Here is a 13854-nt window from a genome sequence, read left to right as displayed (position 1 = left end):
TATTTTTGAAGGAGAGAGAGAGACAGAGCATGAGCAGGGGAGGGGCAGAGAGAGAGGGAGACACAGAATCGGAAGCAGGCTCCAGGCTCGGAGGCATCAGCACAGAGCCCGACGCGGGGCTCGAACCCACGAACTGTGAGACCATGACCTGCGCTGAAGTCGGCCGCTTAACCGACTGAGCCACCCAGGCGCCCCTCTACAGATATGTTTTTAGAAGCCAAACAAAACAAAACAAAACAAAACTTCCCTTTGATACGCCCAACTCTTCCCAGTTCTAGTACCAGATTCCCAAACCAGCAGGTCTCGGGGAGAATCTGCCCTTGAAATGGGTTCGTTGGACTGGTATGGGTTCACGTGTCATTTTGTTCCTAATGTTTCTAATTTAGTGATATGCCCCACCCCCCCCCCACTTGACTTAAACCCAACTTGTTTTTTTTTTTTTTTAGAAAGAGGAGAAATGTGGACACTCTTCTACTCAAATAATGTCTGCCCGTCAGCTGACCCACTTCTCAAAAACAAGAGGTATCCGTGACAGTATAAATAAAGACGTGGAACACGATGGGAGGGCGAATACCAAATTCTTTTACCTGTCCCCCCCAAAATAGGCCCATGCCCCGTGATTTTTGTCCCTTTCGGTAAGTGGCAACTTCATCCTTCTCGTTGTTTGGAACGTGGTGCCGTCCATGACTTCTTTCTCTCAGGGTTCACCACGCAATCAGCAGCAAATTCTGTTCGCTCTACTTTGAAACATATCATAAGCCTACCCCCTTCTCACCATTTCACTGCCACAGTGCTACCCCCAGCCACCACGATACCTGACCTGGTTTTCTACTTCTGCCTTACCCCCCTCAATGATCTACATTTTACCCAGTTTTCAGACGAATCCTATGAAAACCAAATTGCTGGGGCACCTGGATGGCTCAGTAGGTTAAGCGTCTGACTCTTGATCTCAGCTCAGGTCATGATATCACGGTTCATGAGTTTGGGTCCCTCATCCAGCTCTGCACAGACATCATGGAACCTACTTGCAATTCTGTCTCTCTCTCTCTCTCTCTCTGTCCCTTCTCCCTTGCTCTCTCTCTCTCTCTCTCTCTCAAAATTAGTAAATACATGTTTCATATTCTGTGTCTCCCTCTCTCTCTCTGACCCACCCCTGTTCATGCTCTGTCTCTCTCTGTCTCAAAAATCAATAAACGTTAAAAAAAAATTTTTAAAAAAAAGGGGTGCCTGGGTGGCTCAGTCGGTTAAGCGTCTGACTTCAGCTCAGGTCATGATCTCACAGTTCGTGGGATCGAGCCCCGCATCGGGCTCTGTGCTGACAGCTCAGAGCCTGGAGCCTGTTTCATATTCCGTGTCTCCCTCTCTCTCTCTGACCCACCCCTGTTCATGCTCTGTCTCTCTCTGTCTCAAAAATCAATAAACGTTAAAAAAAATTTTTTTTTTAATTAGTAAATACACTTAAAAAAGAAAAGAAAAGAGAAACAATTGCTACCACAGCCTCCTTTTGTTCAACACTTTCCAATGACTCCCACCTCACTCAGAGTAAAAGCCTACATCCTTGTAATGGCTCACCAGGTTTCCTGTTCTCCCCTTCGTTCACTTGAATCTAGCACCCCTATATCCTTGCTTTTCTTCCAACATGCCACACACATGCCCATTCCAGAGTTTTCTCCCCTCGCTGCTCTTCTGCCTGGACTGCTCTTCCTGGAGAGCCCACTGGCTTGCTGTCACTTCACATCTGGGCTCAGGGACGCCCTTATCACGGAGGCCTTTTCTGAAATCCTTACATAAGAGAGAAACCCAAGCTCCACGGATTCCCCTCCAGTCTTTACCCTGGTTCGTCCAACTCCACAGCACTTTCCACAATCTGACAAACTACAGTTAGTTCTTCTCAGATTCCGTCTAGTGGAGGCGAGGGTCAGAATTTTATTTTGTCCGCTATTTTACCGTCAACTCTTACAAAGTGCCAAGCACATATTAAGTATGCAACGTGTGTGTGTGTGTGTGTGTGTGTGTGTGTACAAATATTGGAACCGGACGAATCTGCATTTCAATTCCAACTCTGGTACTTATTAGCTGTGTGACCCTGGAGGGGTCACATTACCTCTCTGAACCTGTTAAACGTGACAATAATCTTCTCCCTGCAAGGTATAGAGGTAATGCACTCTAAGTGCCCACCTTGATCAATGGAAGCTGTTATCATCACAGACACTGCGTATCTCCCACCTCTCTGACATCTCTGTTCACCCGGAACCAGCCACACTAGCCTGAGCGCTCTGGCTGAAACACGCCAGGAGAGTTCCCACGTGACCTGTGCACCTGGCGCTCCATTTGCCGGCAACACTGGTCCCCGGGTGTGCGCGTCACAAGCTTCTTCTCATCACTCAGGTTGCAGCCATGATGGGACCACCTTGCAGAAGATGTCCCTCGCCACCCTGCCTCAAGTGCCCCGTCGGCGACACCCAATTACAGCATCAGGGTGTTTCCTCGACAGATTTCACACCCTGTTATTCGTTCGATTGCTCGCCCTTTGCGATGGCTGCCCCCACGAGGAGACAAGCTCATCAGTCACGTTCACCGGCACTTCCGTAACACCTGGCATGTTATACACACTTAATAAATATCCGTTGGATCCACACGCGAGAGACTTAATGGCGGAAACACACACAGAGAACGATGCATGTGCGTAACAATGCGTTTTTATGATTGGCAGGTTAGAATCTTAGTGCCGTATGGATTGAGAATCAGGCCGTGAAGGAAGAGGGAAAAGCAAAATATGGCAAGGCACTTTTGAAGGATTCTACAGCCCAAAGAAAGAAACCTGGAAAAACAAAAAAAAAATTTTTTGAAAGAGTAAAGCTAGCGTGTCGTTCGAAGAAGATAACTAAAATTGAAACATCGTCAGTCTTACCCAGATGACACCAAAGACCTGGGAAACGAAGGAATCATAGCTGGAATCATGGAATTCCTTAGGAAACTAAGGAGTTGGCTGGAATCGTAGCTGCAGTATTTACAGAGGACTGGCAGAGGAGGCAAGCTAGGGACCCTCCCCTCCCATCTGTGTCTGAGCGGACGCAGCAAAGCATGGGTAGTTGGGGAGTAATTAAGGCTGGGTAATTCCGGGCCGGCTCATCTTCATTCCGCTCCTGCGTGGAGACAGTTGTGCCCTTTGGGCATAGATATCGAAATGCCTCCTCCCCTCTGGGATTCAAAACAGAAATGAAAAACATCCCTCTAAAAAAGGTCACGACTCAGGTTTGGGAGATTTACCAGCGCCACCCGGAAGCAGACGTCAAAAAAATAAAAATACCGCTTCGGTGTCTGTGACCGCTTGACATATCCCTGAGTGTCTAAATGGAATCTGCAGCACGGTAAGACAGTGACATGGCCAACGTGGCGGGAGGGGACACGGCCAAACTCAGTCACGCAGAGTTCAAGGAGCTGCTTTCACTTCGAAAGTTGTTTCAGAGATGCTATTTACCATCACTTGGAAGAATGGGGAGTGAAACATCAGCGTGTTGCCTGTGATCAGGTGCCTAAGCATATAGAAAGTACGAGGCAAACTGGCAAGTTTTGTCTTTACACTTGTGCAAATTCAAGGCAGATACTGAAGGTGAATATCCCGTTCAGGACAATCAGCGAAAATTCATTTCTCTCTTTCCGTTAGTGTTCCCCATAACTCACTCTGATCATGGTGTATAGGCAGCAAGAAATGCCTGTAAAAAAGGGCTTTTAAACTCTTAGTTGTTTGCAGAATATTAGTAACACTATAAAAAGTTTATGTTAATTAATGCTGCATTTTAATAGATTTCCTGGAAGTTTGTAACTGCATACTATAAAGGCTTTCAAGATAATGTATTATACTGTGGTTATCATAAACTCCAAAGCAGTTCAGATATTCCTTTTATGTCTCAATAACTTTCCCCCAAAAGTTACAGTATTTAAAAGATTCAAATGCAGAAATAAAAAGAAAAATTTTCCCCACCAGGGGATATTTTAAATTTTTATTTCTCTCATCACGATCAATCTCATTTCTCGGCAACGCTGTACTTCAGCTCCCTTGTTAAGTGAAGAGCCATCCACAAGTTCCATCAGTTCTATGAGGATGGAATGTCCCCCACCTACTGTGGGACAGGTTTTCTAGAGGTCAGGCAGGTCAGACACCTCACAACATCCCTGTTCTTCCATTCTGGGACTTTCTATTGATGGGCACCCCTTGTCACTGCTTCTCTCTCTGAGTTTGGGCACAAAGACTCCTTGTCCAGAGAAGCACCACTTTTCATGTTCAGCAGTCAGACCAAAGGGAGCATTTTATTGGAAGAGTTTCAAGAGAGAGCAAACCCAAATTACACTTCCACACGTGGGTTGGGGATCCTGAACTGAACCCCCAAATGCAAGACCTTTGAGGATTTTTGCAGGCAAAGGAAATGTTTGTCTCTCTTGCACTCTGAAGGCTGGAAACACCTCATTCCAATCAATACAAATCGCCATTTCTCATGAAGGTAAACAATAGAGATTTTCTTGTGACTTTCAAAAAAGAAAAATAGTAAAGCGTTGCCAAAGGTAGAGGTTTGTTTTTTGTTTTTGTTTTTTTTAAGAATGCAAACAACTTGAATAGTGGCAGCAGTGGGCACGCTTTGGAACAGAAAGCTGAAATTAGTTACACAAATGAGGTTCCATTTCACTCTCTTGTAAGGTGAATGAATTATCAACAAGACCACCATAAATCCGATTGGACCCTCTGAAAAATATACAATGCCAATACACACACAAATATCTCACCTTCCTCCTGCCAAATTATACATCCAGTATTATGAGTGCTTTGCGGCTCTCAACGAAGGCCTTGGAAGCGATGTATCTCTTACTTTACTCCGTTCCCTAAGTCCCTGTTATAAAACATTTGTCATCTGGGCTCTGCATCCAACAGCATCTGCATTATATTATGTTTAATCTCAACCCCAGGAAAGGAATACATTTCCTGAATTTCTGAGCACTAGTATGATTTTTCCATCAAAATTCTAAGCCCTCACGGTGACCTGAATCGAAGATTCTTGCTAGAATCTCAAACTGACCAAAATACATACGTATGTGTATTTAAGTGTGTGTGCGGCATAGCACGCGCACCAACTCTGCTAGTTAATAAAGCCAAAAAGTGAACAATCCAAGGTTGCAAGTATTGAAGAGAATTAACAACGGCCAAAAACTCACGCAACGTGGGCGGGAACCACCGACATCAAGTACGGGTGACCGACTGACCCTCGTAGTTCGCCTGGGAGGCGAGGGTTCCCACGACCCGTGATCTTCAGTTCAGAAACCAGGACAGTTCTGGGCAAAGTACACAGCCGGTCACTCTAAACACTGTATGATGAAATTGGCGATGGAGTTTTTTTTAAAGGTCAAAAAAGCTCCACGTTCCTCTTAGAACCTATGCTCCTACCAGGAGGGGGGGGAAATGTATGCTTTGCGATAATCAATCCTTTATTGTTATCTTTCTGGAATGCTTATCTCCAGTATAAACCCCCTTAGACCACTCAGTTCTCCCTCCCTCCCTTCTTCTGTCTCTCTCTCTCTCTCTCTCTCTCCCTGTATTTCTCACAAAAAAAGTCAAATTTTACAAATACCACTTTGCACGATACTTCAGAGACTTCATCTAAATATTTGTCAATAACGCTCTTCCCGCCCCCACCCCGTCCCGCCTCTCACCCCCCAATCGTGTAAATACCATTTGCTAATTGAAAGCACATGTCTCGTTTTGTGCCTCAGCTGAGCTCTCAGTTATGGGGGCCGTCCTGTGCGAGTCGCTCATGCGTGGTCCTCAAGGAAGAGCCAAAAGATGGAAGGGAAATACAGCCCGAGGAAAAAGTCTATAAAGATTTCTCGCTTTCCTAATCCCTTTTCTCTAATGTTTCTTTGTAAATTTGTCAGATGGGAATGAAATTGGCTCATAACTCTCCAGACGTGAAGAGCATCTCTGAAGAAAATTACGTACTTGTCAAAGCAAGGGGGGATTTATGTTGGTGTTCCTGAGATGTGATTTTATTCCATCTATTTCCTTTGTGCACATCAGAGCAACTACAGAGACAAAAAAACAACACGTTTATGGATAGTTTTTTCACTCTGGTGCATTTTTTGCTTCTATTTTTCCCTTTTGTTTTCTTATTCCCCCCCCCCTTCATCTATGTTTATTGCCAGTGACAGTAAACTCCCATACAACAATCCTGTGATGATAGTGGCAATGATTTCCACCAGTATAAGGCAGTTCAAACAGGCACAAAGATGATTTCCCCATGGACAGTTCCGGAAGGTGCCGGTTACATTTTTGAGTCCTACCCGACGCTGGCCAGGGACGATCTGGGTACAACAGTCTTGTTAATGTTCCTTCCAGGCAGTGGCATGCTTCCTGAAATTAAATTCTTTTCCCTGGACTGCAGGTTATGGCTTGCACTCCCTGACTTTTGTTTTTTGAAGTTACAAGCTGCAGAGCCTTGCTGGCTTGGTGGGTCCTCTGTAAATGACACACAGTCAACCAGCAGGGAATGTCAAGGCAGGTGTGCCTGGGTTCAGATCCCAGCTCTGCCAGTAGCTGGCCGGGCAAAACGCTCACTTTTCGTGAGCCTGTGAGATTTTCTCAGTCACTCAGTAAGGAACGCCTACTTCGTGGGACCTTCGTAAGGATAAAAGGAGAAAGTTTCCAGGCAGGGAGAAGCTGGGTAGCTCTGCAGTAGGGACTCTGAACCTTTTTTTTTTTTTAAGATTTATTTATAAGAGAGAGAGCGCAAGCAGGAAGGGGAAGGGGGCAGAGGGCGGGAGGAAGAAGCCCCAAAGCAGGCTCTGCCCTGACAGCACAGAGCCGGATGGCAAGCTTGAACTCATGAGCCGTGAGATCATGACCCCTGCGGAAGTCGGATACCCAGCCAACTGAGCCACCAGGGAACCCTGGGTATCTGAACCTTTGAGTCAGACAGCCTGTGTTATATTCCAGCTCCTCCACTTCCTGGCCACGTGACCTTGGCCAAATTACTCAACCACTCTGACGCCTCAGTTTCTCCACCTGTGAAGCAGGCGTGGTAATAACACTGCCTCCCAGAGCTGTGATGAGGAGCAGACAAGTCAACAGAACACTTAAGAGTCCGTCTGGCATTTTGTAGCTGTTTGCTGTTTCATTATAACATACGCCAGGGGCCTGGCACAAAGTAGTTGTTCAATAAATATCTTCCCTTGTCCTCCTCTCCGTAAACTCCCTAACTTGAAAGCCTGTTTTCATTCACTGCGTTTCTTCAACACCCTGCACGAGGCCTAACTCACCGCAGGTGTTCAAGAAATGGAGCATTCATTACTGTCAAGAGGCCTGGTCATTGATGACGTCCTATATATATATTTTCCCTTTTTGCCTTGCAATACTTTTTAAATATTGAGAATAAGGAAAAGAGTCTTCTTTCAATGTTCAAGCGTACCAAAAATGGTTCACTGAAAACTGAGTAAGATATTTTAGGGAAAGGGATGTATAAGGCACAATGCAGCATATTTTCAAACAAGCCAGGATTCTACAGGGGAACCATAAGAGGTATTTCAAATCTTCCTGGAAGTTGATTCCCACTAACTAAAAAGTAAGAAAAATACAACATGGATGTTTTAGGGGCTAGTAAGATTTTTCCAGAGGAGTTCCTCAAGGAAACATTAACTGGGAATCAGGGCAATTACCTACCTTATGTAAGTAATGGCTAAGGAACTCCAGAGCTCCGGCGACTGGCTGATGGGACTTCTCCTCCGGGAATAACCACACTCCGTGGGAGAGAAGCTACGTCCGCGCTCCTCCGCCTTCAAAGTTTCGCCCCCCGGCACATCTGAAATTCAGCCAGAGCACAGAGGTTGGAAACACACAAGGGGAAGTTCTCACCGGACCCCAGGCCTTACACCTGGAGAATCTTAACAATAAATTACTGGTCTTGCGCATGCTCTAATTAACCTAGCATACACGAAATTCAGTCATTTCAGAACGCAGTGAGCCTGGTTAAGTGTTTTAGGGAATAGTTCCATGCCTTCAAAATGCCAACTAAGGGGAAAGCGGGTCTCCCAAAGATTGGGACGCAAATGTAATTCTGTTTTCCTTCTGTTAGATAATGTTCAACCATTAAAGTAATTATAAGGTTTCAGGGAAGCCCGGCCTTCCCCCCCCAACCCCCAAGTCTATTTCCTCTGCTCTTCTGATCAGAACATGCATTGTTTATTACCCCCTCGTTTACCAGCCCCCAAATATCATTACAACGTCTGTGCCATGATATATGTATGGTTGTTACCCTTTTAATGGATAAAAAAAGATTTAAGTACTTCATTCTGTTGCATTTTGACAGCTGTTAGCCATCATTTTTCCATTCACCTGCATTTAGCAATCCCATAAAGGAAGGCAATCTCAGAAGGAACACGCGCCGGGCACTGCAAGGTGATAATTCTGTATCACTCCGGCCTATAAATACCTGCCAAGCTTTTGCTGAGTCAGCAGTCTGTGACAGAGTGGTGGCCATGCCCTTTTATCTGTGTGAGTGTCTCACAGCAATTGGACCACCAGCCCCTGCAGTGAAAATCCATAGTATCGATCAGGCCATTTCTCCACTGTAATTCTTTTGTAGGAAATCCCTGATGACAAATTTTATCTGCACCATTTTTTGATCGCTGGTTTGATGTAAAGGATCTCCAAGGGCAGAGTTAAGCGCTGGGCCGTTCCACGTTATCAAGCAGCCGTTTTATTTACTGAAACTACAATTGTGGTCACACACACGCACAAAGAGAGAGAGAGAGAGAAACACAGAGTCCCAGCAGGAAAAAAAAAAAAAAAAAAGATGGAACCAAATAATATTTCAAAGGGAACAGAAGGCACGAGGTGCTGGGGGAGGGGTGTATCAGGAACGCGATCAAACACGGGTGGTCAAAGCTGTTCCCTTTTGCAACCATGTAAACAGTGGAAATGGTGTTTTGATAATGATGTTGAGGTGATAAAGGGCCGTGTATGGAAACTGAGTTGGTCTGTTTTTCTCCCCAAGTCGCCGGTAGTCTTCCCTCCTCACCAGACCTGTTAAACTTCTGCACTGTCTGTCCTCAACGCGTTAGGAGAATCTCTTTATCTGATGGTGTTCATCAGAGATTAGGATCAGGTACGAATCTGAGACCCAGGTGAACTTCTGTAAAGTACCCAAACCCCCAAAGAAAGAAGGGAACGGTTCCATAAGAACCTACATCCTCACAGTATTGCTGGTCTTGCCATTTCTGGGCACAAGTGCAACATGGGATGGAGAGAAAATGTCCCTCCATAGAGTCTGAATACTGACCCATGCCCAGATGTGAATTTAAGACGAGTCCCATGAACCCCCAGGTGCCTGGGCTGCGTAGGGAAGGCTCTCCTGGACTGTTTAGGTGAGCGTATATATTCACTCCTACTATGGCCAGGTTTCTCCGCCTCCGGAGTGTGAACATTGGGGACCAGAGAATTCTTTGCTGTGGGGGGCTCTGCTGCACATTGCAGGATGTTCAGTGGCATCTCTGGCTTCTACCCATCATGCATGCTTCAGTTGTGGCAACCACACGTGTCTCCAGACATTGCTAAATGTTGCCGGGGGGCGGGGGGGGGGGTGGTCACCTTGGCTGAGAAGCAGTGGTCTACAGGGCACTTGTGGGGGTGAGAGATTAGGGCTGAAGAGAGAACGAGAGAGGCATCCAAGGAGCGGTAAACGCACAGAGGTGAAATACATAATCACTAGTACCATAAACCAAACAGTAACTAAGCTAATTTGTCCATTGGGATCGTTACAGACTAGATCCTCTTAGCCGCAGAAGAGGTTAACTTGGCCAACAACCTTCATCACTGAACTTCAGCTCTAGGTGCCCACCCACCCCCATGACCTTAAACTTGGCTCTCACAGTGAGGTTACCCCCTGGTCTTGGAGGCATCTGTGCCCTCATTTAGCCTCATGGTGATATTTCCAGTACAGCGGTTCTCTACTAGGTGAGAATCTGTCTCCCAGGTGACATTTAGAAATATGGGCACGTGTTTTTGGTTGTCACACTGGGGTGAGTGGGGAGTGGGAGGGACCGGGATCTGGGAGGTGAGGGTCAGAGATGCTGCTGAACATCCTTCATTGTTCAGGACAGCCCCCGATGCCAAAAAAGTATCCAACCCCAAGGCCAATGGTGCCAAGGTTGAGACACCTGTTCTAGCTAATCTCTGCTCTCCTGCTCAGGCCTGCATGTTTCCCCTTGCTGGAAGCCAGAGAGAGAATAGAATCTTCAGTCCGTGTGCAGAGCAGTCCTGTTAGAGGTACCTACCTCTCTCTTCCATCAAACAGAGACATAAGTAGAGATCCTTGTCAAGGTCTCGCAACCTGATGTAAGGAAAACATCACCATCCTTCGTGTCCTGGTCCTAAAAAAATGGCTGCTGTTTCCACAGGGATGTTTTCAGACCTGGTTCTCTATCTGAAAACACTCCAGCGACGGCGAGAGAAAGACAAAGGCTCACCGAGTGCTGGGGGTTCATCTCACTTCGCTCACACACATAAGCACCTGCCCAGGGGACTCGCCCAGCGGTGCTGAGCCAGCGTTAGAGATTTTATTTATTCCTTGCACCTGTTCCACCACACCTAGGCAGAGAAGGCCCCCAAGCTTGAAGAAAGTTCGTTAAACAGCTAAAAACTGCACTTCAGTGACCACACTTCCGTGCAGCTTGTCAGAGATTACCTCTGCCTGGAATTTTAGCTCCATAGCCTAGAGTCATGCCTGGTCTGAACCGCTGACCACAGAAGTCAAGTGGGATGACAGACCAGTAAAGCTGGTGTGGGGGGCAGGGAGGGCTTGCCAGATAAAACACAGGATGCCCAGCTACATTTGAATTTCAGACAAACAAAGCATTTTTAATATTTCAGGAGAAATCTTTAAGTAATAAGTTTTTTAGCGTAAATATGTCTCAAATGTCGCATGGGATATACTTACACTAAAAAATTCTTCAGTTATCTGATCTCCAAATGTAACTGGTGTTCTGTATTTTTAATTTCAAAATCTGACAGCCATGGTCTGGGGTGAACCGGGGAGAATTCATTTCATCTAAAGAAATCTACTGGTTGGCAGATCTGGCCAAATGTGACCACCAAGCAGGTCGCCAGATCTTCTGATTTTTGTAGGTTTTTTTTTTTTAATGTGCAACCTGGTGATTTTACAATTCTGGCAACTAATTTCTTGTTTTAATCTAACAACGCCCCATGGAAGGAAGCAAGCAGACCTGTGGGCTACCTTCAGCCTGGGGGCACAGGCTTACACCTTGGCTATAGAAGGACTTGATTTCTTGACTTTATCACAAGCTAAGCACTGGCTGGGAGAAGGGGCCCACTCGTAACTCACTAAGTCCTCCCAGCAATGGAAGGCATGAAGGGTCATCATCATCACCATGGAGAACATCAGGAAAGCAAGGTCCAGAGAGCGGAAGTATTCTGGCCCAGTTGGTGACATAAGTGGCACAGTTGGGGGTTGAAATCAGGCAGCCTTCGCCAGCACCCTTGTGAATACCCACCACCCTGCACCCCTTCTCAGGAGAAAACACCTAACAGATAGCTTCCCGGAGAGCACAATAATAGGAATAAAGTTGGTTCCAGGTACCTCCTTCCAAACGCAATTATGCCACCTCAGCCGGGACTGGAGCAGTAACAGACCATGTGCCGAGCCGTATTGGAGCCAAAGACTAAAGGAAAAATCTGCCGTACTGACCCTGCCTTTATTTAAAATGTTGCCATTTTGGGGCGCCTGGGTGGAGCAGTCGGTTAAGCATCCGACTTCAGCCAGGTCATGATCTCGCGGTCCGTGAGTTCGAGCCCCGCGTCAGGCTCTGGGCTGATGGCTCGGAGCCTGGAGCCTGTTTCCGATTCTGTGTCTCCCTCTCTCTCTGCCCCTCCCCCGTTCATGCTCTGTCTCTCTCTGTCCCAAAAATAAATAAACGTTGAAAAAAAAAATTAAAAAAAAAAAATGTTGCCATTTTGTGCTCGCTTCGGCAGCACATATACTAAAATGTTGCCATTTTGTTCATCATGGACTTTGAGCATTCATTTAGATTTCATTTCCAAATATTGCACCGAAATACTATTTTTTTTCTCAGTAACTAAGACTTTGGGGTGCCCCCAAAGCAAGTGTCTGTCTCACTGACCTCAGCTGCCCCTTTAACAGAACAGTATTTGTAGGTTTCTTGAAAACTTTTCAGAGTTTTGAAGTTTCACATGTTTCACACTCAAAGGCGTCCATTACCTCTTTGTTTAAAACAGTGAAAGTCTGGGGCGCCTGGGTGGCGCAGTCGGTTAAGCGTCCGACTTCAGCCAGGTCACGATCTCGCGGTCCGTGAGTTCGAGCCCCGCGTCAGGCTCTGGGCTGATGGCTCGGAGCCTGGAGCCTGTTTCCGATTCTGTGTCTCCCTCTCTCTCTGCCCCTCCCCCGTTCATGCTCTGTCTCTCTCTGTCCCAAAAAATAAATAAACGTTGAAAAAAAAAAAAAAACAGTGAAAGTCTAGCAATAACTGAAATGTTCGACAGAGGGGAGTTGGTGAAAGAAGTTGCAATATACCAAATGAAAAAATAGTACACACCATGAAAGGGATACTCACAAAGAGGTTTGGGCATGGGTCGGGGAAGGTCATCAAAAAGTCGTGACCACCCGGTGACCCGTGCGCCGGTCCCAGGGAACTCGGGGGCTCCTCGGCCCCTCCCCTGTCCTTGGAATACGGGTTCTGCTTGCCGTCCCTGCTCCCAGGGTCTGCTCCAAGGACATAACCGTGAGATAGTGATGTGATAGTGAGAACACAGGCACGTGACTGAGCCCAGTCAGGGCCTCTTTATAAACTTTTTAGATTTGGCTGGCAGGTGCAACGATCCATTTATCTTGCTACCATTTGTCTCGCCTAACACACGCCTCATGTGTAAAAGTTCCCTCTGCTGGTTAAAACTGCCACCTATCAACCTGGAGTTGCCTGCCTCTTTTTTCGGTCTCTCCAGGGCCTCGGAATACAAAGGCCAGTCTCAGACGATACCTGGCAAGCTCCCGGGAGGGTCACCAACCAACAAATGACAAATAATCATGTAGAGTGAAAAACAACAAGGAAATAAAATTATACTTTGCAGCAGGATCTCAACCAGGCTTTAAAAAATAGAAGGAAACACAGAAAACCTTGGCGGGGAGGGAAAAACAGCAAAAAAGTAACCCGGGTTTTCCCTGAGGGAGACTGCAGGTGATTATTTTTTCTGTCTTCTTAAGGGTAGTGTAGTACCCTGGGAAACTCAAATGGGAGTTTTGCAATCAGACAACTATGTTTGAATTCCACCTCCAATATACTTTGGGCAATAGCCTCAAATTTTTTCTGCCTCCAACTAGCTACCTTGACAATTTGTCATGAGTCTTTAGGATTGCGTGTGTGTGTGTGTGTGTGTGAGATGTAAATGCACATGCATGCACACACACACACACACATAAAATGACTTGCACAGTGCTGAATAAAAGAGACAATAAATGGTAGTTTGTCAAACATACTTTTCCAGTAGTTGCCAAATTTTCATAAGAAACAAATATAGGTATTATAATCAGAAGAAAATAAATATGAAAATATTTGGAAAGCCTCTGGTAAAAGAAAAATGCCCTTGGTCATGTTAGGTTGGCTCGTGTTAGGTATCGTTCAGCCTTTTCACAGGCTACACATTCTGGAGAGAATGGGCCACATTTGAGGAGCTTCCAGGGACCATGAACAGAAGAAAACGAGGCTGAAAGCAAGAAAGAACCCAGCAAGCCTGCGGCCCAGCTCTTCTTTACAAGAAATGTTACCTCATTCTGTTTCACA

The 13854-nt window shown here is 46.1% G+C and overlaps 1 long non-coding RNA gene across 1 annotated transcript in view; it reads right to left on the bottom strand.

The window, feature by feature from the left end:
• LOC147582813 (uncharacterized) overlaps nt 1-9782 on the bottom strand; it is a 394038-nt gene extending 384256 nt beyond the window's left edge. Inside the window, exons 1-2 of the long non-coding RNA XR_015248788.1 lie at nt 8475-9782; nt 7706-7844 (exon numbers count right to left, since the gene is read on the bottom strand). This is a non-coding gene — a long non-coding RNA (uncharacterized LOC147582813). The remainder of the gene's footprint in view (nt 1-7705; nt 7845-8474) is intronic.
• Nucleotides 9783-13854: the final 4072 nt, after the last annotated feature.

Source organism: Puma concolor, chromosome A3 (genome assembly GCF_028749965.1).
Source record: "Puma concolor isolate L17-30 chromosome A3, mPumCon1.1.hap2, whole genome shotgun sequence".
NCBI classification, from domain to species: Eukaryota; Metazoa; Chordata; class Mammalia; order Carnivora; family Felidae; genus Puma; species Puma concolor.
This window is presented reverse-complemented; position numbering and strand designations above follow the sequence as displayed.